Source organism: Heptranchias perlo, chromosome 26, assembly GCF_035084215.1.
Source record: "Heptranchias perlo isolate sHepPer1 chromosome 26, sHepPer1.hap1, whole genome shotgun sequence".
Taxonomy (NCBI): domain Eukaryota; kingdom Metazoa; phylum Chordata; class Chondrichthyes; order Hexanchiformes; family Hexanchidae; genus Heptranchias; species Heptranchias perlo.
Window position 1 is genome coordinate 37255737 of NC_090350.1, and position 25816 is coordinate 37281552.

General features: G+C 41.1%; 1 long non-coding RNA gene across 1 annotated transcript; it reads right to left on the bottom strand.

Moving 5' to 3' along the window:
• Positions 1 to 417: 417 nt before the first annotated feature.
• Positions 418 to 25099, bottom strand: LOC137342865 (uncharacterized). Its single transcript, XR_010967377.1, has 5 exons — positions 24640 to 25099; positions 11432 to 11521; positions 9115 to 9228; positions 6141 to 6328; positions 418 to 1048 (listed from the first exon to the last, which is right to left on the bottom strand). It is a non-coding gene; the product is annotated as an uncharacterized lncRNA (long non-coding RNA).
• Between the last annotated feature and the right edge of the window lie 717 nt (positions 25100 to 25816).

Below are 25816 nucleotides of genomic sequence, written 5' to 3' on the forward strand. Positions count from 1 at the left end.
AGCCAAGGACAGATTGTTGGGAGACTCCAGAGGTAACAGTGCAGGGACAGGAATAGAAGCCATTGCTGGAGATGCTCTGGCTACGATTGGATAGGTAAGAACAGAACCAAGTGACAGCAGCCTCATGGAGCTGGACGATGGAGGAGAGGTGTTGGAGGAGGATGGTGTAGTCGACTATGTCAAAGGCTGCAGAGAGGTTGAGGAAAACTAGAAGGGATAATGCGCCATTGTCACAATTACAGAGAACGTCATTTGTGACTTTGGCCAGGCCATTTAGGTGCTGTAGCTGGGTGGAAACCTAATTGGAGAGATTCAAACATGGAGTTGCGGGAAAGATAGGCATGGATTTGAGAGATGAGAACATTGTCAAGAATGACAAAATATCCTTTGGTTTTGTGCGTTTCTTTAATGTATTGCATAAAATTTATTACAAACATTAGACCATTTATTACTAATGTTGTTTGAAAGAAACACCTGGACCTCCACTGTGGCATTAGAGAATCTGGAGGCCCATGCAGTGCCAGCTGTTGTTGACACTTTGACTGCCAAATCCAGTTGCCTGCAGCCAAAGAACCACTCCCATTTAAGAGATACAGGCTGCCTTTAAATCGCGTCAAGGAGGCCCGATTTCCCCACCCCCAATTAGATGTACTGGCAATGAGCAGCGCGAGTAATGCTGGCAGCTTGCCTGCTTTAACCAAATGAAGCACAAGCATGAAGGTTGCTTGCGCCTCTCACCCACCTGATCGGGCGCACGGAGCAATTGGGCTCCCGTGCATCGAAAACGGACCAAATTCAATTTTACTAAATGTAGTGTTACTTCTTTATGTGTTTCTTTCAAATGTGGCCTTTTCAGATCTCGAGGAATTTGGCTGTTGCTTTGTGCAGGGGAAAGATTTCTGTTGCAGTGATAAGTAGGATCTCCTCTGTTCCTTTTTTCAGCTCTGCTATGTTGATTTTCTTACGTCATTTCACTTTTTATTGCTGAATCTTCCTTCGTCTGGCAGGCTCCATTTGACTTTTAGTTTCTTTGCCATGAATAATAGCCCTTCACATACAATAAATTACTTAGAAGTGCAATGACCATTTTTATGTAAATACATTAGCAATTCTGTGTACAGCAAGATTCCACATGCAGCAATGAGGTGAATAACTAGGTAATCTGTTTTTGCTAGTATTGTTGATGGGAAGAATGTTGGCCAGGACATTAAAAGAACTCAATGTTCTTATTCAAATAGTGCCACTGGCTATTTAACACTCACCCTAATAAAATTGAAGCCAATGGGAATCAGGGGGAAAACTCTCCAGTAGCTGGAGTCATACCTAGCACAAAGGAAGATGGTAGTGGTTGTTGGAGGCCAATCATCTCAGCCCCAGGGCATTGCTGCAGGAGTCCCTCAGGGCAGTGTCCTAGGCCCAACCATCTTCAGCTGCTTCATCAATGACCTTCCCTCCATCATAAGGTCAGAAATGGGGATGTTCGCTGATGACTGCACAGTGTTCAGTTCCATTCGCAACCCCTCAAATAATGAAGCAGTCCGAGCCCGCATGCAGCAAGACCTGGACAACATCCAGGCTTGGGCTGATAAGTGGCAAGTAACGTTCGTGCCAGACAATGACCACCTCCAACAAGAGAGTGTCTAACCACCTCCCGTTGACACTCAACGGCATTACCATCACCAAATCCCCCACCATCAACATCCTGGGGGTACCACTGACCAGAAACTTAACTGGACCAGCCACTTAAATACTGTGGCTACAAGAGCAGGTCAGAGGCTGGGTATTCTGCAGCGAGTGACTCACCTCCTGACTCCCCAAAGCCTTTCCACCATCTACAAGGCTCAAGTCAGGAGCGTGATGGAATACTCTCCACTTGCCTGGATGAGTGCAGCTCCAACACTCAACAAGCTCCACACCATCCAGGACAAAGCAGCCCGCTTGATTGGCACCCCATCCACCACCCTAAACATTCACTCCCTTCACCACTGGCGCACCGTGGCTGCAGTGTGTACCATCCACAGGATGCACTGCAGCAACTCGCAAGGCTTCTTCGACAGCACCTCCCAAACCCTCAACCTCTACCTCCTAGAAGGACAAGGGCAGCAGGCACATGGGAGCAACACCACCTGCACTTTCCCCTCCAAGTCACACCATCCCGACTTGGAAATATATTGCCGTTCCTTCATCGTCGCTGGGTCAAAATCCTGGAACTCCCTTCCTAACAGCACTGTGGGAGAACCTTCACCACACGGACTGCAGCCTTCAAGAAGGCAGCTCACCACCACCTTCAAGGGCAATTAGGGATAGGCAATAAATGCTGGCCTCGCCAGCAATGTCCACATCCCATGAATGAGGAGTGGTCAATCTATGGAACAGACATCTTGGGGAGACGATGGAAGCAGTTAGTATTGATTTATTCAAATGCAACTTACATAGATTTCTTTCAGAAAATAATATTTTGGGATACAGTATATGAGTAATTTGAGAAATGACATGTGGTAAGTATAGCATGCTTGGGAGGAACTGATGACTTGAGATCCATGATTCCCAAAGCTCTCCACCACTGGGGTTTTCCTTGCCTCATGTCTGTGTCCATTGGAGACTAATTGATAGAGATTGTTTGCTATTATTAGTCAACAACTCCTTTATCATTGTATCATGCGACTACCAGGATGGTAGAAGGTGAACTAGATGGACCTTAGTCTTTATTTGTTTAGCAATTCCTATGTTCCTATAATGACCCCCCTGACAATGCAACACTCCTCAGTACTGCACTATAGTGACTTTAAGCCATGAATAATGTTGTTTTTCAGAAACTGAAAAAAGCACATGCAATTTCCTTTTCCCAAGGAACTAATGTTTATACTACTGTCTTTCAGTTTCCATATGACAATTCTAGATATATTCCATTGTGAAAACAAATACCACTCCAGTGATGAAGGAATTTCAGAAAAACAGTTTTTAAAAGTCACTTCCTTAATGCAAAGTGGACCCAGAAGTTAGCTTCATTCAATCTATCAAACTACAACAAAAGCTACTCACACAACAAGCTTCTTCAGAAAAATAACTGGAAAAGATCTTGCTTAATCACTTATTTGCTTAAGGAAAACACTGGGCTTTGGTTGCCTAGGAAATACTTTGGATATTCTGCCTCATGCATTCCAAACAGGCTTTATAGCTGATGATACCCAATGCAACATACAGCAAATGGGTTGGTTATGGTCAATGAGAACATTTAGCAGGGCTTGATGGTGAGCCTGAGGTTAGTACAGCTATGTTTTATGGATGGAAAATTGTGGGGAGGATGCCTGTGATTTCCCAAAATGTGCTCCAGCAGGCAAGGCTCCATGTTAGGAGCTCACACTCGTGAAGTCAGCCCTAATCTCTAAAGTGGCACTGACGTTCCTTAAAATATTTCCTTAATGCACAGTTTGGAGTATCATGATGCTCTATGTAGCTGGTAAAGTTCAAGAGATTACCACATATCTGCTTATTTACATAATGTAGTGCTCCAGTGTTGTAGGATTTCTTTGACCAATCAGATCACAGAACCAAAGGACACTGTCCCTTCAAGTGATGACAACGCACTGAGCCCTGCCCATCCACAGATTGGCAGAAACAGTCAAAGGGTTTTTTCCTTCCTCCCCCCCCACCCCGAGATAAGTGCTGAGCCTGATTGAGGCTTCTCATTGGTATTTAGTGTGTCTGTTTCAAACCAGCATATCCCCCAACTCACTATGAGCAGAACCACAAAACCACAGCACAAAACAAATACAAATGAGGAAAGCCATTCAGACATCTAAACTCATCCATCCTGAAAGAACTTACAATCCCCACCATCATGGCAACTGATTGATTCTTAAATAGTTCCAGGCTTTGCCCTCTACTGCTGTACCTGGAAGTCCATTCCATATGTCGATCACTAAAATTTGCCTTTTGTTAGTTTGAACTTGTGTCCCTTTGTCCTACTCTAATGCTTTAGTTTAGTTTAAAGTAATTTTGAAGATCGACCTTTTCCACACTATTTACTGTCTCAATAGGATAATTTCAGTCACCTCCTTCCGAGTCAAATAGGCCAGGACTCTCCAGCCTTTCCTCTCATGTAAAGGATCAGCCGCTTGGCTTTTCTCTGAATAGGGCCTGAATGTCTAACTTGTATTTTGATCCAGAACTGGACACTGTGCTCAAGGTGATGCCTGACCAGAGCAGAGCATTGTACAGTTTGAGCAAGACTTCTTACCTCTGATTTGTACTTTATTGCTTTGGCTATATAGTTCAGTTCTCTTTGCTTTCATTGGTGTTAAGTGAACAACTAGGCTATGGAGTACATTGTGAATAGGATCCATCATTACAGACTTTTATTTTTTATCAAGCTATGATGATGCACCAACTTGCTCTGCTGTTTTATTGCACCACTTGTATCAGTTAAATGCTGGATTCACATGCAGTTGACTGGTATATTGATCAGATTAGACTGCAATGTGCTGGTACCCATTTAGCATCTGGGTAGATCATAAAAAGCACTTTTAACCCAACCATGAAAAATCATTACAAAGCCACCCCAAAACTAATATATTAGGACTGTCCAGATAAAATTAGGCTCAGTTTCATTAGTGCAAGTAAAGAATAGATGCTGTTTAGTGGGTACGGTAGTGTAGTGGCTTTATTACTAGATCAATAATCCCAGAGAATGTGAGTTCAAATCCCACCATGGCAATTTGAATTCGGTTTATAAAAAAAAAATCTGTAAATTAGAAGCTGATAAAAGTAACCATGAAGTTGTCTGATTGTCACAAAAACCCAACTGGTTCACTAATGTCCTTTAGGAAGGAAACTTGCTGTCCTTACCGGGTCTGGCCTATATGTGACTCCAGTCCCATGCCAATGTGGTTGACTCTTAATGAAGTGGCCTAGCAAGCCACTCAGTTGTCCCAGAGGTTCAAGGAGAAGGCCCACCACCACCTTTGCAGGGCAATTAGGGATGGGCAATAAATGCTGGCCTTGCCAGTGACTTCTACATCAAGAATGATTTTTTTTTTAAAAAGTAAAAGGATAGATGCTTTTTAAGTTAAGTAAGTGGGCCAATGTTTAGGTCTGGGGAATGTCTGATTTGAATTCACATAGACTCAAAATGTTCCTTCTGCAAGTAATCCCTTGAGTGGGGACTCATCTTAATTGGGCTCCAATTTATCCAATTGCTAAGAGTATAGCATTGCTGAGAAGTCACCAGGAGTCCTGTGTGAAAAGCCTGGTCCCGGTCCATGGGGATTGCCCGCTTGGCAGCCCTAGGCCAGTGAATGGCAACTCTCCCTAGTATGAACCACCTTTGATTAATGATTAGCTGAAAGCAACTCAGAAATATACAACACTCTGCAGTAAAGAGTTAATAGGCTTCAGATGGAATCTATCCAACACAACAGATTCTGACACACTCTCGTTTGGCTTGAGTTCTCTGTATACTATGTAGATTTTACTTACTGCCTCAGGGACATTTTCAATTAAGTGGGGTCGATAAGCAGCTTGTGACTACTGGAGTCACATTGCGTTCATGTGCTGGACATGCTTTCCTTTGACCAGAATGGTCTGCTTTATTGCTGCATTCCATGTACAAATAGGTTACATTTTAAACAAATTTGCTATTTGTAACGCCCAGTAACACTTAATAATTGCACTAACTCACAAAAGAGATCTCTCAATCCTTTACAGAAATTGATATTTTACTCATAAAAATTTGAATATTTTAATTTGCCTCTGGCCTTACTGAGACAGTGGGCAGGTGACCTGCTCTCAGGCCTATGCCACTGTTTTTATGCATTCAATACAACATGTGTAAGAGTAGTCTGGAAGGAAAGAAGTTGGGAGAAGATACTGAATTGGCAGCCCATGACACACCCCATCTGATTTTCATTTCCATTGAAGTCAATGGAAAGTAAAACCTGACGGAAACCCAGCAGAGGTCCTGTAAGGTAAGTGTAGAACTTATTTTTAAATGGGTCCCAGAGGAGCAGAACCCACAAAGAAAATTTGTGTAGCAGCCATCCCGTGCCCTTTCCACCCGTGAAACCCTCCTGAAACTCCCCCCCCCCCTCCCCCCTCCCCCCTCCCCCCTCCCCCTCCCCCTCCCCCCCACTGCATCTTACCAGCCTGGCAGCCTCCTGATCATCATAAGCTCTTCCTCTGGATGGCTGTTAAAATGGATTGGGCCTTCCACTGCAGCTGCTGAGGTGGCAGCCCTCTTGTGTCCTGCTAGCTTCTTGTCTGGGAGTTTAAATTCCCCCTACATCTCAAAGCACTTCCACAAAATTAGACACTTTTTGAAGCACAGTATCTGTAGAAATTAGATAAAAGACAGTTTAATTAGTTTTTAGCATTGATTGAGGGAGGAATTTTAGCCAGGACAACATTGCTGGCTCATAGCACTGGGATGAAGGGTCATCTCTCTCACAGTCAGACCCAAGAAAATAGGTCTGGCAAAAATGTCACCACCAACAACAGTTCTTGCTGTCAGAGGCAAATGTGTAAAGTTAATGGGGTAATATTAAGTGTCAGCCTTGGCTCAGTGGTAGCATGGTCACCCAAATTGTGGGTTCAAGTTTCACTTCAGAGACTTGAGCACATAATCTAGGCTGACAATTCAATGCACCACTGAGGGAGCGCTGCACTGTTGGAGGTGCTGTCTTTTGGATGAGATGTTAGATGGTAGACAGGGTCTCGGTTTAAGGTAGATGTAAAAGACACCATGGCACTAATCAAAGAAGAGCAGGTGAGTTCTTCCTGGGGACCTGGCCAATAATTTATTCCACAACCAACATCACTAAAAAAAGCAGATTATTTGGTCATTGTTTCATTGCTGTTAGTGGGACCTTGCTATGTGCAAATTGGCTGCTGTGTTTCACTACATTACAACAGTGACTACACTTCAAAAGTACTTCATTGCATGTAAAGTACTTTGGGATATCCTGAGGTTGTGAAAGGAGTTATATAAACACAAGCTTTCTTTAATGGCTGTCTGATAGCAGGATTAGTGGAGCCTTGAAAGCCGATTACTTGTCTATCCTTTTGGCTAAAGCTGAACTGCAACCCATGAAGAAAAAGAGAACTGGGAGTTTACAGGGACTTCATATCCTCAAAACAAACAGAAGTGGATCATTTTCAAAAATTACATTTTATTATGAGGACACTAAATGGAAGATAATAGAATATAGAAACTACTTTGCAGAATCTATCCTTGAATCCTTGACTGCGTATCATCTATTTAGGTTTAATTGCATGGGGTTCTCGATTGGCAAGTGAAGGATGTCTGATTGACGTTTACTTTGCAGTTAAATCTTTGTAGATTTATTGTGGGTAATTTCCTGAATTTTGGTTACTTGAATATTACATGGTTCAAAAACTCCACAGTTGCTTGAGGGTTATATTGATTAATAACCACATACATACACAGTATATATGGATAAAATCAAAAAGTTCCATCTCGCACACATCTGTGTCTGTCACACATGCAAATTTTTGTCTTACACTTAAAAAGTATTAAAAAAGGCAATCTGATCTCTAATTGACAAGGATTTGGTAAAACTAATTACTCTCTAATTGACCTGAGGATTTGGTAAAATCAATCTTCAATTGACCTGAAGAAAGCATAGCAATTACACCTGTGGCACACAGCTACACTTTGATAGCATAATAATAATTGTGCTCCATATAGTATAAACTCCTGTTCATATAAAGCAGTGTATCTGATGACATACCTTGGAGTGCCATGGAAGATTCGATTATATAAATATGTCAATTAGCACATAATTGTGATTTAACAGGAAGTCAGACATTTCAAACTGAAAACTTCAGTGCAGTACTGTCGGAAGTGCTGTCTTTCAGATGAGATGTTAAACCAAGGCCCCTTCTGCTCTCTCAGGTGAATGTAACAGATCCCATGGCACTATTTCAAGAGTAGAGGAGTTCTCCCTGGTGTCCTGACCAATATTTATCCCTCAACCAACATTACTAAAACAGACTATCTGGTCATTATCACATTGCTGTTTGTTGAACCTTGCTATGTGCAAATTGGCTGCTGCGTTTCCTACATTACAACAGTGGCTACACTTTAAAAGTACTTTGGGGTGTCCTGAGTCATGAGAGGCACCGTATAAATGCAAGTCTTTCTTTCTGAAATCTCTGTTTTGGTGCAGAAATTTTATAATATGCTAGATTTAATAGAGGTGTTCAAAATTTGGAGGGGCTTTAATAGAGTACATAGGGAGGAGGGTTGGTAACCTAAGGATACAGGTTTAAGGTAATTGGCAAAAGAACCAGAGGGGAGATGATGAGAAATTTTTTTAATGCAGTGAGTTGTTATGATCTGGAATGCACTGCCTGAAAGGGTGGTGGAAGCAAATTCAATCGTAACTTTTAAAAGGGAATTGGATAAATACTTGAACGGAAAAATTTGCAGGTCTATGGGGAAGGAGGAGGGGGAGTAGGACTAATCGGATAGCTCTTTCAAAGAGCCACCACAGGCACGATGGGCTGAATGGCCTTCTTCCGTGCTGTATGATTCAATGACCTAACAGAATAAATCTGTTAAGTATTAAGAGGCATTGACATAATGAAAACTGTTTGGCAAACTGTTTTTTGTATTTACAAAATGCTTTGACATAATGACGCGTTGAAGTGAGTCACTGTGTCATGACAACATCATGGCGTCCTTTGTGTGGGATTTCAGCGTAATGACACATGGTTCTTCCACCGGGGACAACAGCTCTGCCTCAGATTGGTTGATTGGGCATCTTCTGTTCATGTATCCATTATACTAACTACATCTATGTAGTTAATCTTTTATTCACCTCTCAAGCTATGTGTTAGTGCACCTGATGGCAAAGGTAGCAGTGAACCTATTTCCTGGAATCTTTTCAATAAGAGAAAGTATAATTGTTTAAAAAAAAAATCACAACCAGATTCGAAGGCTAAATTCACTGCAAAAGCTATTGATGTGAAATGTAATAAACCTAGTTTTACTGAATATTAAGTAATACTCTCCATGTTCTGCTTATCATATTAAAGGGCTGAAGCAGAAAGACAGCCAACAAGGCATCAAGCCAAGTGTTATTTGTTACGTACCCTTTCATGGGTTCTGGGAACGCAACAGGATCTACATTCACCAACAGGATGTTTCGTTCCAAAAATACATTTAGTGGCATTAAATCTTTCTCCTCCAATCTGAAAGGTAGCAGACTGGAAAACAGAAATGCATTCAGAAAATGATTGGATTGTCGTTTAATTCTCTTCAACCTGCCCATAGGCTTTCAGCAATTTCCTATTGTAGTCAGATTTCTGTCGGTTTACCATCAGATTTCGATGTTGGTTGGCTTACTAGCATAATTTTCTGTTGCTGTATTCTAAGAAAAAAAGCATTTTCTGTAGTGACGACACTCTTTGTTTTGGGTGGTTGACATTTCAGATCTTCAGCACCTATAGGGTTTTTTTCTTTTAAGTTCTCCTTCTTTGTTTTGGTGTGTATCTTTCCCTTGCTCGTTCACCACCTTGCTAGTTATTTTCATGGCACCAATGTCTTTCAATTGCCTCACTGAGGTGATCTTTGTATATCATTCACCAGTTTTCCCGTTCCTCCAGTTTTTCGAAAAATATGCCTGCTGGCTGTCCGAACCATTAACTCCTTTCCGTGACCAGAGTCTGCAAGTCCTGATTCTTAGCTTCTACCTGTTCTGTGCCCTTCCCTTCCCTCCCGCTTTGTTCATTCCAACTAATGTCTCACTTATCTTCCAATTTTAAATTCTCATTAGCATCTAACATCCAAAATGCTAACCCATCTATTCTCTTTTCAGGTGCCAATGGACCTGTTGTATATTTCCACCGTTTTTATTTCAGTTTTCCAACATTTGCAGTTTTTTTTTACTTTTTATTAGGCAAACCTACAAAGTGATGGTAGAGTCTGACCCTTCAGAATTAATTGGCTGAAACTGTGGGAAGACATAAACCATTCAAATACCAAATTATTTGCCTGGAAGCTTTTTTTTAAAAAACAAAAATTCGTTCATGGGATGTGGGCATCGCTGGCAAGGCCAGCATTTATTGCCCATCCCTAAGTGCCCTTGAGAAGGTGGTGGTGAGCCGCCTTCTTGAACAACTGAGTGGCTTGCTAGGCCATTTCAGAGGGTGATTAAGAATCAACCACATTGCTGTGGGTCTGGAGTCACATATAGGCCAGACCAGGTAGGGACAGCAGGTTTCCTTCCGTGAAGGGCATTAGTGAACCAGACTGGTTTTTAATGACAATCTGGTAGTTTCATGGCCACCATTACTGATACTAGTTTTTTTTTTTCCAGATTTTTAAAAATTTAATTATTTGAATTTAAATTCCCCAGCTGCCGTGGTAGCATTTGAACGCATGACTCCGGATTATTAGGCCAGGCCTCTGGATTACTAGTCCAGTAACATAACCACTATGCTACCGTACCCGTTACTATTTAATCAGTATTATTAACTGACAAAGTTCCTTATTGTCACCGAACAAGATTAACCGTGAATATTTACTCTGCTAATAAAACCATAATTTTAGTGATATCTCTAATCTGTCTCTCTTAGCATTGCTACATGAAATGTTAAATGCATATTTCTCATGAAACATGTTTTGCATATTCCCGGAACAAGGGAAATAGAATTTTGCAAAGGGCATAGTTCATACCTATAACAAGGAATATGAATAAGAGCCACAGAATATGAATTTATCATACATGGGAACATGAAAAGTGACACTGTAATGATACATGTGGAATAGTGTAACTAGTTAGTGCACAGTTCCCAGAATTCAATCAAAAATACATATTTTAGCACCTTTGGCATCAAGCTTTTTCAGGTTCGGTACAGCAGGAGCAGGAGGTAGAGCAAAGCACCCTCACTCCATCCCAATATGTCTTCATCTCAGTTTCAAGAAAAACACCTACACACTGTCCCTGTGTGATTTTCTTCTATTTCCCACAGAAGCCATCCTTGTAGCCTCTCTGAGTGAGACTATTAATTCAGTGCCAATTCATCCCAAGCTACAGGCAGTGCTGTTGAGTGGACTCATGCTACTGGGAATTAGGTTGAGACTTTCCAGACTTGCATCTAGCAAAGAGAGGCGACTTTATCCTGGTAGATTTGAACCAAAGTCCCAGAGGTGAGTGGATGGTGTTCAAACCACTCCACCATCCAGTCCACTTAATTATGATTTATGTGTGCAGTTAACACCAGAAGAAAGTTTTAAGTAAATGTGGTGCTTCCTATCTGAATAGTTTGTGCAGAATAAAAACCCTCTCTGCAGTACTACAGGCCCAGTTGTCATTTAAAAAAGAATCATTGGCATCCAGGCAAATGCGTCTCCAGGGACTGGACAAACTTACTCCAAAATAAATTGTCTACCAAGCCACTCTCTTACCTCTGTCATCTTGCACGGGTTCAAGAAGGGTCTAGTAATGTTTTCATTCCCAAAACACATGTTTGCACCACAATAAATACCTGCGATCTTCTGTAAGTGAAAAAAAAAAATCAATGCTACAACTAGTTCTCCCCCCCCCCCCCCCCCCCCCCAATATAGAAACACATGATTTAGGCAAAGGATGAGTTTTGAAGTTACCCTTGAGTTCTGTGTCCCACTGAGGGCACCATTAAAAATATTGACGGGCTGAACAAAAAGCAGCAAAGGGTTGCTCTACTCTTGCCTCCGAGTCAGAAAATTGTGGGTTCAAGTCCCACTCCAGAGACTTGAGCAACAAGTTGGGTTGCTTAAAGGCTTTGAAAAATAAAGTTGGATCTTCCTGGTCCTTCCTCTAGGGCAAGAGTTTGGAAGGAGGGCTATATTAGAGACTGACGGTCAGGTTAAAAAAAGGTAGGTTTTGAAGAGGCTTTTGAAAGTGGGGAGGTGTAGCCCCTGCCCTGGGGAAGGTCCAACTTTGTTTTTCAATGCCTTTAACCAACTCGACTTTTATGATTCACTCTAGCCCAGGGAAGCTGCGGCTATAAACCACCTCCACCATAGCCTGACTCAGCATCACATGGTACAGGGACCAACGTAATAAATTCACGGTCACATCTGCCACCCACTGCACCTGGACAAATATAAAAGCATATGACATTGGTGAATTAATAGTATGTTGCATTTAAACAGAAAATTGGCACAGTTAGAAGAGAAGGGGACAAAACTAGACTAAAAACTAAATTTTCTTTTAAAAAGACTGACACTAAAAGAAAGATACAAAAGGAGGAAGATTTTTTTTTGTATTATTTTCAATATCCTACAAATTCTCCCTTTGATAACAGGCTGTGTTTTTTCTCCTGTTAGTAAGAGGAAACAGCTCACCCTTCACCATGACTTCTGACAACTATGGCACTTTTATCTTGGCCAGTCAGAAATGGTGAGAAAATTGTCCAGTCCTGTCATTCTGTTGGTGGGCAGCGTGGAGCTGAATGACCTTCGTTCTTCCAGGACGGCGCACAACATTAGTGCAAAACATGCTGCCCTAAAGCATGTCAAAAGCTGTACATTCCAACAAAGCAGCATCTAGAAGTAAAAGGTCAGCATTAAAAGTAGCAGGGCTGATTCTAATCAGCCTTAGCTGCCCTAAACTGTGCTTTCCCACTGAAAACAAAAATTGATGGCCAGGGGGGAAAATTAATGAGACACATGATAAAATGTCAACTTTTCAACTGTGATGAAAAGCTTCAGTGACCTGGCGAAGAAGCAGCAAGATTCATTAAATGAGTAAAATTGAAATTAAAATTCTGGAAATACACAGCAGGTCTGTTAGCCTCTGGAAAAAAAAAGATTAATATTTTGGGTGGGACCTTTCACAAGAACTGTTGCCTGTTCTTGGAAACATACCTACAAGTATGGCTGTGTAAGGAGAGTATATTAATCATTTGTTTGTGCTAAGCTGAACACAAATTGAACATTACATTTTATTTTCATTTGATCTCAGATGAAGGCTGCATGTATTGCCCATCCCTAGTTGCACTGAAAAGGTGGTAGCATGGCTTCTTGAACATTATAATAGTTTGATAACTCAGTAGCTTCAAGGGTATTAGGAGTCAATTAAATAGTGCAGGACTGGAGTCACAGGAAGGGGTAACAAGTTCCCTTATTAGTGAAGCAGTTGGAAGAACAAACTTTTATTTAGAGCGCCTTTAACAACCTCAGAACGTCCCAAAGTGCTTTACAGCCAACAAAGTACTTTTGAAGTGTCGGCACTGTTGTCATGTCGGAAACGCAGCAGCCAATTTGGGCACAGCAAGGTCCCACAAACAATGTGATAATGATCAAATAATTTTTTTTTAGTAATGTTGGTTGAGGGATAAATATTGGCCAGGACACCAGGGAGAACTCCCCTGTTCCTCTTCAAAATAGTGCCATGGAATCTTATGTCCACCTGATGGGGGAAGACTAGGCCTCGGTTTAACGTTTCATTTGAAAGACAGCATCTCCGACACTGCAGCACTCCCTCAGTACTACACTGGGGTGTCAGCCTAGGTTTTGTGCTTAGGTCTCTGGAGTGGGACTTGAACCCACATCGTTCTGACTCAGAAGCGACAGTGCTCCCCACAGAGCCGAGCTGACACCAGTTAAGTTTTTAAAAGGACAAGCTGGCAGCTTCCACGGTCATTTTTCACCCTAGTGCTAGCCCACGAATGACCAAATTTATTAATAATTTGCTGTGGTAGAGTTTGTACCCGTAACCTCTAGGGTTTCTAGCCCAGTGCTATAACCACTACACTACGATAACCAGATCAACAAAAAGGGATTCTATCACTCTGGTCTAATCTAGGATATAAGTAAATGCTAGGGCCTTAAATAATAAACACCGTCAGTCAACAATGTATCAACACTATAAATAGATTTATCCGCAACCATCAGTTTCTCGGTGATGGGATGGTTTTGGCCAGCTTCGTTTAGGGATTATCAGATTATGTTTGTTTATGAGATGGAATTTTCTGGCTGAAAGTTGTAGTTCTGAATCACTACAATTAACAAGTGAGAGAATGTGAGCTGGCAATGGATCAGTTTACCACATTGTGCTGAATAGTAAGTAGGACAGCTGTTCTTGTTGATGCAACAAGAGCATTCTCGAGCCCTGTGGACTCAGTATGGTTCAGCATTTTCCATTTAGCTGCACCACATTTATTATCTACAGTGCAATTTACAAGTACATTTTGTTTTAGTAACACATCCCTGCCTGTGATTCTAGCAATAAAGAGAGAAACAGCACGCGAGGGGGAAGCAGAAATCAGCATCACGCAGCATTACTTTTACCCAGGCTTTATGCAGTCACATCTGCACAGTCACTCATGCTCCTGCTGTTTTCAATGGAAGTAAAAGTGCCATCATTGGTCATCTTACTGTCTTACAGTTCAGTTTACCAGTCACACAGAACAAGCTAACTGAATGCAAATAAAATCATTCCCTTTTAGAAACCCCCCCCAGAAAATGTGTAAAACACTACTCCACACGTAACAGTATGGAGAGTGTAGGCAGACCAAAGAACCTTGCACGAAACCCATATCTAGGGCAGCTCTTCAGATATCTCTTGTATCCTTGAATAGGATACAAGAAACTGTTTGCTGTGTGAGGAGTGATCCTTCTCACCTCCAACCTTTCTTGTCTTTCTCCTTACACTCCTGTGAAGCGCCTTGGGATGTTCTACTGCGATAAAGGCTCTATATAACTGCAGGTTGTTGTTCTCTACTGATACTACTACGGTCAGTGCTCCTCTGCATTGTCCTTATTTGTTTCTTCTAAGCTGAAAATACCCTGCCCTAATCCGCCCTTACTCCTACAATCTTTGAAAACACCAGCTTGATATTGCCAGGTCATTATTTCACGATTTACCTCATTGTCTCTCCTACACTTTCCAATGTCAGTGGTGTCTATGGACTGTAAAATTACTGGGAATAGTATGGTGAGAAAACAGTGAAGACATATACATAGATGAAGTGAAATATGATTTTTAATTCAGAGAAAGACTGCAATTGTCACATGTAAGTGAAGATATACAAGGTGGAGGCAACATGACATGGACGAAAGGGTAACAAAAATCATAGTTGCACATGGTCTGAAGGTATGAAGCATCTTGCAACAGAATTGGAAGGTAGTTTCAGCACCAAATTACAAAGAAACAAACTACACTGTGTTGTTCTTGTGTTCATATGGGTTTGAGAGTTCCTAATATCACAGCATTAAGCGAGAAAGGAGTAATAAATGTATTTATTACAGCTTTAAACAACTTCAAATTTAGCAGCTCACTGTTAGCTTGCAGATTGACTCACTTTTCTTGTCTGGATCTAACTGGTTGCTTAATGGAACATTGATATGATACTTACTGGTGTTAAGGCAACATCTATAAATGATCAAATTCAGATACTTCAATGCACACCATATATCATCAATGGATGCTTCAATTCAAGTAAAAAAGTTGATTTTCAATATTCCCATTATAAAATTAATTTATATGTTTTCATGATATCATCTATGAAATAAATTCTGCAATTAAAAAACTGGATAAAACAATTCTGAACATTTATGTAGATGATAACTGTCAACCTTCATCTATAATGAAACATTACTGTGCTCCAATCTCAGGCTGGTCTAGTAGTTGCAGTAGTTCTGCAAGAGCTGCCATTGAATCAAGAACACTGATGTGATTAATAATTCCATTGTACTTGTCGCTATGTCCGACTCCACCCTTGAGACTGGAAAATTGTAGCAGCTGTGACACTTGAATTTATTAGCTACTTGGAAAACATTCCTTTTTCTTATTAAAAAACCAAGGTCATAGTACAAGCATCATAAAGGCAGAGAAGAAGAAGAAAGATGATTAGTAAATCAGGAGATAGTCAAGCTTGGTTTGAAAAGCCTGTAGTAGGAAGATTGAGGGAGGTACGGAGTTCCAACATTTGAGGTCCTGGAAAAGAATGAATTAATGTGATGAATCTAAATTTCAACACAGTGAGGATGTGAGCAGTGGAGGAGTACGTAGGGCGATGTGTTTGGAGCTTAGAAAGAAGAGAGGAAAGTTCAGAGGAACATTGCACCCCTCAAAATCTGACCCAGCATCAACTAGAGGGAACGAGGTGGAGAAATGTGAAACATTAAAATGTCCTCATTTCGCAGCACAGAACGATACGTCAAAGTGTTCGATCTGATCTGAAAAGATGGAAAGATGTTCACACAATAGATCATTAATCCGTGGAGAAATGTGAGGGAATGACAGTGTTCAGGGTAATTCGGAAGTTATGGACTGGCTTCCTAATGGCAGTGAAAGAGAGAACTTATTCTACTCAAAAAACACAACAAAGGTTACACTAAAAAGAGAGAGGTTGAAGGCTAAAGATGAGAAAGGGATTGCTTATCTGATCACAATCCTGTCCAGAAGTGCAAGTGAGGTGCTGAAAGTGTCCTCAGATTTTGGAACAATATTCTAATCTTGGACAGACTTGGGCTTTATTGGAGAATCAAATATTGCTGAAGGAAGTAGTGTCTGGCAAGAAAAAAAATAAACTGTTTAATACCTCCATTAAAGTAGCAGACAAAATAATTTCATATGAATACATCAAGCATTTGTATCCTAATATTACACAACATAATTTCTAGGTTATGGCATTCTGAAGGCAGCTTTAACTGGAGGAAAAATTATAACCTATGAATTACAATGCTGCATTGGGGGGGGGGGGGGGGTGGGGGGGGGGAAAATTATTTTTGAAAAACAAAATCAGTGGGTTCATATTTATGATTTCCCACAAAGCAAACTCCCAATCTTAGCTGGGTCTGAGGAGACCAAGCATTTCCCCATATATGGTCAGTCACCCCAGGCTGGTTTACTAGTGTTTCACACCAACCAGAAACACTAAGACAGGTGTGAGAACAAGGGTTGGTGTGTGGGATAGAAAGACCCGAAGGAAAAATAAAATAATTTCCAAATGGAGATGGGACATAAACCATAAAAAGTCATAAAAGTTGTCATAATTTATTCAGTGGGTATATTTATGCTGTATTTCTTTAGTTATAGGAGCCAAGTGGCTAGGAGCCAGGGTGAAGTATGCTTTAAATCTATTCTGTCTGGATCTTATAACATATATCATACAGCTAGTGGCTAAATGTATGTAATTTAATACATAAAATGCACTCTGTTTTATGTGCAAACTTGAAAGTACTTCTAGTAGGGAATCACAGTTTTAAACAAGCAGCAACTCCATCTTCAAAGGCACTTCCTCGGGCGCTACGTTGATCCGTACATATGTAATTCAAGAACTTTATTCAGCCTACACATGCCAAATGACGCTCCAAGTTTCGAAGAAAACCCAGTGTGTATGGCTATTATTACTGGGCCTACAAATGTAAAACCCAGCTATTGGAACATTGTTGGACAAGTCAGATACACCCTAGTCCAGCGCCACTAAGGCCAATTGTAAGATCCTGACTACTGCCCCAGCTCAGATCAGCTAACTCAGTACAGACTGGGATCAAACCTGGGACCTTCTGGTCTTCACATCCATTTAGGGAAGCTAGAAAGATCTGCCAGTCAATGAGCATAAACTCCACTGTTGATGCTTCTAGTGTCCTCATTGATTCTGATGCACTTGTGTTAGGCTCTCTGTGTCAGACTGTAGCCACACAAGGCGAACCCACCAGAAAGTCAACCTTTATACTCCTACTGGTACAGTGAAAAGTGTTAGGCTGGTGTACACTCAATTCCTATTGCTGACTGCACATTTTTTTTCTCTTCCTATGTGCATGAATGGTGTTAAAATAGCTATGGATGAAGCTGAAAGATACATAGGAGTCTTAATAGACTCAACACACCCAATCAATGCAGAGCAGTAAATCAGCAAAGCCAATAGAACTACATAGCCAAAACAATACAAGTCAGAGGCAATTTTAACCAAACTCTACACTGCTCTGGTCAGAGTGCACCTTAAGTCCTGAATCCAGGTTCTGGTTGCTGAGAAACAAAGGAAACATTCAAGTGCAGTGTAGAGAAGAGGCATAACATTGATCCCCAGTGTCAGAGGTCTGAGTTATGAGGAAAGACTAGATAGACTTGGGGTTTTGGAGTCTGAAAAAGAGGCATCTGAGAGGTGATCTTAAGAGATGTGCAAGAGTGTTGAGGGAATAGAAAAGATAAATCCAGATATTACTCCAAATTAAATTGTGGGAGGGGAATAAGGGGATGCAGTTTCAAAATACAGCAAGTACTTTTAGGACCAATATCAGGAAACGTTTCTTCATACAAAGATACAAGTTAATCAGGAACAATGCAACAAAGACTTCAGGGTTCTGAGTAGCTAGTTAAACCACCCATTGTAATACTAGAGTGGGGGCAGAAGAATTTTACTAGAATAGTACCACAGATAAGGGACTTCAGTTATGTGGGGAGACTGGAGATAATGGGATTGTTCTCCTTAGAGCAGAGAAGGGTAAGAATAGATTTGATAGAGATGTTCAAAATCATGAAGGGTTTTGATAGAGTAAATAAGGAGAAACTGTTTCCAGTGGCAGAAGAGTCAGTAACCAGAGGACACAGATTTAAGGTGATTGGCAAAAAAGAACCAGAGGTGACATGAGGAAACATTTTTTACGCAGCAAGTTGTAGTGATCTGGAATGCACTGCCTGAAAGGATGGTGGAAACAGATTCAATGGTAACTTTCAAAAGAGAATTGGATAAATACTTGAAGGGAAAAAAATTAAAGGGCTATGGGGAAAGAGCAGGGGAGTGGGACTAATTGGATAGCTCTTGCAAAGAGCCAGCAGAGGCACAATGGGCTGAATGGCCTCCTTCTGTGCTGTACGATACTATGACATGTTCACCTCAAGCAATGTGCTGTTAATTTTCCAGCACTGGCACCGTAATAAAAATAAAAACTATCACAAGAGCCTGGAGAAACTTTTTTAAAAAAAAACCAATGCTCAGTACAAATGGTATTATTCTAAGCACCAGTAGCAGTGCCACAGATTTAAATTGGAGCCACTATTTTACTTAATGACAGGCTGGCTGCATGTTTAAACCTTTGAGGACTGCAGTAGTACTTTTGAACCAAATCCAAAAGATAACATTAGAATTTTCCATCTGCTTTCAAGTAAATTGTGACTACAAGGAAGTGCAACACACTTTAGCATTTGCATGCAGTTTTTTTTAGTAATATATGTTGCCTTGTTAAAATGTTTCGAATAATTGAGCTAGCAATGACAGGTCCTTTTGCGGGTATGATATGATCATTAACTTAACCTTCTGACATTTAGTGCTTTGGTAAGATGTCAGGATAAACATGGTTTATCCTTTCACTGCATGTGCTTGGAGGAGCTGCTGGAAAATGCAATCCGAGATCATCTCTAATCTCTCACGCAGGCAGAAAGCCAGAGCAGGGAGAGATAGCAAAGCAAGCAGAGCCTTTACCAAGATGGATGACTTTGACATTACATTTCAAAGCAGCCTGCAGTTGCAATTCCTATTGGTCTTCTGGCAGGTTTTATCTACTTACCTACAGAAAGCACTTAAAAACCTTCAGTCATAATTAGGAGGCCGAAATCCATTCGATAACTGCTGCTTTTCCTCAGTAGTACCGTCAAAACCAGACAGAATATGAACAGTTAATGGAGCTGATCACAAAGACTATCATTTGCTATCTATTTTCTTACTTACACAAGCAAAAAAACACAGATCTTGGCATCTGTGTAAGCCACCAGTTCCTTGTTAATAAGCAGGTTCGGTTAACAGTAAAAAGGGGGCAGTGGAGGAATTGAATTCAGCATAATTTTACAATCTGTGTGGACAATCATCGAACCTTTATCTCAGCAGCCTGTTAGAATGATTCCATCAGTTTGTCGAAATGCCTCTCCTGCCAACGCAGACTCTTGCTGGGCTGCCAGTCTATGGGTATTGGCAGCCCACCTCACTCAAGTGGTCATCTGATTCCTTATGTTTGAACATGGACAATGAATGTTGTCAGGATATTCAATACAGGAGGTCATCACAGTGAAGCCCGATCCTGTCTACACATGGCCACTTTCCAGCAGGGGTGACTTGATAGGAATCAGGAGCAGGAATGGTTTTCCTGTCCAGAGGAACTAGTACCAATTGTGGTATCCCAGCTGCTTCCCCAACTGAGACCAGTCGACTGAAGGGCAGACCAGGGTTCAAACCAGTGATCTTCGGATCTGTATGCTTTAGTGCTTTAATGCACTATTCCATTAGAAGCATGAGAAAGACCTGCAACCACCATTACTACAAATTACTGAATGTATTACATTATTGTAAACAATTTTACAACACCAAGTTATAGTCCAGCAATTTTATTTTAAATTCACAAGCTTTCGGAGATTTCCTCCTTCCTCAGGCAAATGTTTCAAGAGCTCCTTGAAGCCTACGCATTTATACATATAGAACAATACATGGTGTTTACATTTGCCTGAGGAAGGAGGAAATCTCCGAAAGCTTGTGAATTTAAAATAAAATTGCTGGACTATAACTTGGTGTTGTAAAATTGTTTACAGTATTACATTATCAGTGAGGAACTGACATGCAGCTCCATTTCTCAATGGGATAACCTTGTTTCACATAATGCTCTATAATAAGCATTAATCTGGATCTGAGTTTTAAGCAAGACACTTACGTAGAACATTTATATAGAAGCTTCATTGGGTTACTTATAGTGTAATATTCCCTGACTCTGACCTCTGGTTTGTCTCTCTAGAACTTTCAGTATTTGATAATTCAATCACAATGTCTAAATTGTGTATGTGTCAGCTCATGAGTTTGTTTTGTTGTACATTATGAATTTGCTTTCAGTTTGTTTAGAAGCCTTCACAATGCAAATGGTGGCCAAAGACTGAAAAAGTGAGCATGGAGAAGGTTTCTGAAATGATGCTGAGGGAAGAATTGGTAGGACTTTTTAAAAAACAAAAAAGAAAAGCAAATGGAAGGATAATATAGATAATGAGAGCGCTGAATTGGCATCTGTACCAGCAGAGTGAATAAATAATTCAGTTCAATCAGACAGAGTAGACACAGTAAGAAGATAGACGCTAGTAAGAGTGGTAATATGGGAGAATAAAGAGGGCAAAACTGCAAATGCTTCAAATCCTAAACAAAAACAAAAAAAATGCTGGAATTACAGAGTAGATCAGTCAGCATAAGGGGCGTATGTTTCATCAGAACCTGTTTTGATGAAGGGTAAACACCTAAAAATGTCATAACCTGTATTTTATGTTTTATAAAATTATGGGCGATCTATTTGAAAAAAAAGTGAAGACTGGTGGCAGAGAGCGAGCTAATGAAGAAACAAAAAAAGACATTCAACACCAAGGAGACATCAGAAACAGGAGCAGATGGATATCGGTGCAGAGAGTGAGAAGGCAATTAGCACAACCTGGAAACAGAAGCAAACAGCAGCTGCTGGAAGAATCGACAATGAATTTGTACGGGCGTGCCTGGGACAGATACGACGACAGGGGCAGAACAAGAGCTGAATTGAAATGTTAAGTGCTTTTAAACTTGTTTGATGAGGCAAGTCTTTCCCTGGACTTTCAAGGGAATACCTCTCTGGTACGTAATACATTCTAGAAGTTGGTAACTTGCAGCATGGGCAGTGTAGATAAACAAGCATTTGGTTTAATCAGGACAGTGCACTCAGTACCGAACACTGGAAAACTGATAGGAGGATCTAACACAGCCAGTGAACAAGAGGGCGTGACAAACACTTTTCTGCTGCTCATTGAGATGGAAATTTCAAGCGTTACATCTTAGTGATGCTTTAATTGAATGGCAGTAAAATAATAGTGCATTAAGCTCACCATCCTAACACATTACAAACAATTAAAAGTAAAACTTTTTGCCTAAGCGAAATGAGTGCCCAAATTTCCAATTCCATTAAATATTATATTTTGGGACTGGAAAAAACATTGTCTTTTTTGTGATGTGCTCTGCTTGTTTGGGCACTGAGACCTAGACTGGAATCTTTTGTAAAACTCAAAATTAATTTTATGCACCTTTCTTCTCGTTCTGTTTTTCTCTTCACTATTCCCTATGTTTTACATTTCTTCACCTCCTGATTTTCCCCTCTGCTCCCGAAGATACTCATCGCATGTAAACAGTAGATTCTGCTGCACCTCTGGCAAAGTTACGAAGGCAGAGCAGGATCAGCTCTGAGGAAACTCCCAGCAGCGCTATACTGCTCCGCGATTCCTGACCACTCTGGTACCTCACGCACGTGGCCGTTCTTCATGCATGAGCGGAGACAATGAATGTCAGTGGGCTGTTCCACCATGAGGTCCAATGCAGCTGCACCCAATGCAGGTCTCGCACAATGTCGGCACTTGCACACTTTCCAGGACGAGTCACTGGATAGCAATCTGGAGAGGGAACCCCGGCAGATTTGTCCTCCTCCTTAGGAGGTTAATGGAATGTTGGTCTTTATCTTAATGGGGCCTGGATTACAAAGGGGAGGAAATTACGCTTCAGTTGTATAGATCCTTGGTCAGGGCCCATCTGGTGTTTTGGCACCGCCACCTCTGGAAGGATATATTGGCCTTGGGATGGGTGCAGCACAGATTCATCAGAATTATACCGGAGCTTAGAGAGTTAAATTGTGAGGACGGGTTGCATAAACTTGGCTTGTATTCCCTTGAGGTATAGAAGATTGAAGGGTGATCTGATCAAGGTGTTTAAAATGTTAAAAAGGATTCAATAAAGTTTATAGAGAAACTATTGCCTCGGATGGGGGATAGCAGGAATGAGGGGACATAATCTTAAAATTAGAGAGAGGCCATTTAGAAGGGAAATCAAGAAGCGTTTTTTCACACAAAGGGAAATCTGGAATTCTCTCCAAGAGGCTGTGGATGCTGGGACAATTGGAGCTTTTAAGACTGAGATTGATAGATTTTTGATGAGCAAGGGTATCAAGGGATATGGAGCTAAGGTGGGTAAATAGAGTTGAGGTACAGATCAGCCATGATCTAATCGAATAACAGAGCCGCTCAAAGGGCCGAATGGCCTACTCCTGCTGCTATGTTAAGGCTAATTATGGTGGTCCAAAAGCTACTTTGCTGAGATCAAAGAAGGGAGAAAATGGGCAAAAACAAAATTGGACTACTCAATTAAAAGCTTAAATAATCTTAAGATTTAAGACTCACCATGTGTAAGTAAAAAAAAAATCTATTGCTGACAGCACCCTCACATGGTGAAATCAAATATGCTGTTTAAAGCTTAAAAAATATAATTTTATCTGTCCACTACTTTTAGCACACAGGTTAACATGTTTGCATTAAACTCCTGCCTGTGCTACTTTATTGCAGTCATTAAAATAAAGGTTAAAACAGCAAAGACAGAAATGTGAGCAAGTTAAGCAGTGTGATAAGACATGGCACACAGAGGGAGTATTTTTTGACTGTGCACTAATGTAAAACGGGTGATAGCACGTTGGCAGCCTGTTTTACATCTTTCCTGATGGAAATTCCATCCTTACCCAGTCTGGCCTATCTGTAACTCCAGTCCCACACCAATGTGGTTGACTCTTAAATGCCCTCTAAAGTGTTGTAGGAGGAAGGTCACCCAGTTGTAACAAATCACCCAGAGTAACTAGGGCAATAAATGTTGGCCTTGCTGGCGACACCTACAACCCAAGTTTTTGTCAATAAAAGTATAGCCTTCTGTTAATTTTTAAAAAAAATCAATTTTGCTTAAGAGAATCTTTTTTTCTATCTTCTGAAGAATGTTCCTGTGAAACTGAAATTAGTCGAATATTGTCTGCTAACTCACAGCAAAACTGACGGTAATATTGAAACATTTACCAGACTTTATCAGAACAGGGGGAAAAAAAAGGGAACATGAAAAGGAACTTTTTCAATACAAACTTACACAGGAGCATGAACACTCCCTGACAGTCAACAAGTTCAGTGCGGTGATTGGCATTGGTTTTGAAGTGCCCCATTGGCAATAATTCATCACTGAAGTGGTAGAATTGGAAGTAGGCATACTAGGGAAATGAGCTGGCATCAGAGCTGGACTGCCCTCACCCCGTCCAACTACTCATTATTTCACCAACTGTATCTGCAGACCATTGTACATCTACGTGGGAATGACCGTAAGGAGCTGGCTCCAACAGGCTCTGGGTCATCACAGAACCAGTTGCAGATCTGCACCGTCCGACCTGGACGACAGGGACCCGTGACTGTCAAAGGCACCTCCTCCCTCAGCGTTCTGCTGCCACCTTCTGCTGAGTGTGCTGCACTGCTAACTGAGGAGAGAGAGTGCCCAAGAGTGACAAACAACAACAACTTGCATTTATATAGCGGCTTTAATGTAGTAAAATGTCCCAAGGCGCTTCACAGGAGCGATTATCAAACAAAATTTAACACTGAGCCACATAAGGAGATGTTAGGACAGGTGACCAAAAGCTTGGTCAAAGAGGTAGGTTTTAAGGAGCATTTTACTGGAGGGGGATAGGTTTAGGGAGGGAATGCTAAAGCTTAGGACCTAGGCTGCTGAAGTGGAGAAAAGAAAATCAGGGACATGCAAGAGGCCTGAATTGGAGGAGTGCAGAGATCTCAGAGGGTTGTGGGAGGTTACAGAGATAGGGAGAGCAACCCTCCTTACACCCACCTTCACTTTTTCCAGCCATCAGTCAGGGGGTGGGTTGGGGGCTTTGAATACTGCCCCATCACTTGCTTGCAGACTATCTCCTGCCTTCAAGTTTATTGCACCAGTCACTGGGTTTTGCCAGTCATTTATTCCCCAAACAGAAAGAATGAAATATCCTTTTAAAATATTTACAGCTTTTTAAAAAAAAATAGCTAGTAAAAAAATGTTGTCCCATCTGCAGCCACCTCATTGAACTTTCCTAGCAGCTGTTTACAGGCTACTAACCTTCCCTTTCTTCCAAGCTTCCAGCACAGATTCTTCCCAGCTGTATTCACACTACACCAGTTATTGGGATTGCTGCCGTCTTGTTTTGCTGCCATCTATTGGGGTGAATTTCATTGGGCAGATTAACTTTTTTTTTGTTGTCGTGTGCCTTTTTTCAAGTTACAAACATCCGTATGTGACTCAGGGACAAAAGTAATTGCCTCAATTCAGGTTTTCCATTTAGTTTGACCTCCCTCCTCCTCCCCCAGTCCATCAAACTTGAAGCCAGTTCCAAAACCACTGAAAAGCTTGTGTTTAACTCGATGGTGCAATGGAAAATGGGCACAGCTCCCGGCTTTTCATCAGTTTAGACTCATATTTCACGAACAGGGAAAAGGACCACTTTGCCAGCAATTCAACATTAAACCAATGGGACAGTTAAAGACCAGTTGTGACCTGAACTGTTGGAAGCATCTAGGTTTTAATGTGTTTCATTTTTGAGCCAGTATTGTGATCATCCTGATGCAAATAAACACAGTTAAAGGTTGAAAAATATTTTCCTGGTGGACAGACAATAACAGTATTGTCTAAGACACTATTTTAATAAAATGGAATTTTGTATTTTTAAATTTTTCCCTTTTATTCCTCTTTTCACCTGAAGATGTTGGCGCTACTGAGCTACACTCGAGTGGCTGCTCTTCATGTGGGAAGCTAGATAGCCACCTGGCTATTCAACCATGGAGGCACCACAGCCAAACCTGATCTTGCTCTCCACCAATATCCACTGACTCACTGTTAATGATTTACAGCCAGTGAAGTACTTTTGAAGTGTAGTCACTGTTGTAATGTAGGAAACGCAGCAGCCAATTTACACACAGCAAGGTCCCATACACAGCAATGAGATAAACGAACAGATAATCTGTTTTAGTGATGT